Consider the following 1,226-nt stretch of genomic DNA (forward strand, 5'->3'; position numbering starts at 1 on the left):
CTTGTGCTTTACCTCTTAAGAGTCCTGTGAGGTAGGTGCATGAAGAAAAGTCTGGGTGGTTGTGGACAGTCCTTATTTATAGAGGAATCTTCTGGGTCAGGTAGAAATGGCCATCACCTTGCTGGTGGTTGTTCGTCTCCATAGATACATTCCAGTGTTGCCACTGTAAAACAACAACAAACAAAATAATTAATCAAAATAACTCTAGAGTCAGGAATGTACAATAACAACGTCCAATCAACGCTTATGTAGCTGATAATACTAAAGTGTCAGTATGTCAAAACAACATATGGAGTGAGAGAGTGAGAGACGAGAGAGAGTTCACTGACCTATATGAAGTCCCATTCAAAGTCCAGGAGGTTCTTCAGTAGTGAGGAGACGTGTGTATTGACGGTGGTAGACTTCTTCTGGACGATCACACCCGTCTTCTTGGAGACAACCTTGCCCCGAATGGCCTTTGTTCCTCTCTCTGGATTAATACCAATGAAGCGCCTAAAATCACAATAGTGTAAAATCAGAGACGGAATGAAAAACTATAAGGAACACTTTGTAGTCTTAAAGGGGTAGTTTCAATTTTTTAACATAAGGTGGTATGAGTTACTAACCAGTTCTGATGTCATGAGGTATTTTGTGTAATTCCGGTGCTGGATTTTCCTATCAGACCTTTCTATATCTTGGAACTATATTATTTGTTGAAAATTGCCAGTGACTGGCAGTATTACTTCGCACTGGAGCCAGTTCACATATTACGCCTCTAATAAAGCTCATAGGCAGCGTGATATGAGAATTGGCTCCACTGCATAGTAATAATCTGACGTAATTCAACAAAGAAAATATTTTTAAGATACAGAGAGATCGGACAGGAGCATCAAGCAGCAGAATTATCTTAATATATGTATGAATGCTTCATGTTTTTTTTGTGTGTGTTGTGGCTTGAAATGTTTTTGTTACCTGACCAATCTTCTGCTGAGTTAATGTCTGTGTAAATACCGGTAAGTAACTAATACCATCTTCTGCTAAAGAATCCAAACTATCTTTTTAACTGTGCAAAGTAATGATTTGTGGCTATTAAGGTTTCAAGAATAGTAATTGTCCAAAAAAATACTATAATGACGACAAGGAAATTAAATGAGTCTTACCTCTGAATGAATTCTAGAGTACAGGCCGCCTCTTCTTGGTATTGAAGGTTGAATGTATAGTAAATCACAAACACAGCAGCAAGTCCC

The 1,226-nt window shown here is 38.3% G+C and overlaps 1 long non-coding RNA gene across 1 annotated transcript; it reads right to left on the reverse strand.

The window, feature by feature from the left end:
• On the reverse strand, positions 1 to 1,226 carry LOC142955413 (uncharacterized). The gene is made up of 3 exons (XR_012955850.1): positions 1,140 to 1,226; positions 330 to 492; positions 1 to 163 (listed from the first exon to the last, which is right to left on the reverse strand). It is a non-coding gene; the product is annotated as an uncharacterized LOC142955413 (long non-coding RNA).

Source organism: Anarhichas minor, unplaced genomic scaffold (assembly GCF_050575085.1).
Source record: "Anarhichas minor isolate MPS153535 unplaced genomic scaffold, ASM5057508v1 ptg000023l, whole genome shotgun sequence".
In the NCBI taxonomy this organism is placed as follows: Eukaryota; Metazoa; Chordata; class Actinopteri; order Perciformes; family Anarhichadidae; genus Anarhichas; species Anarhichas minor.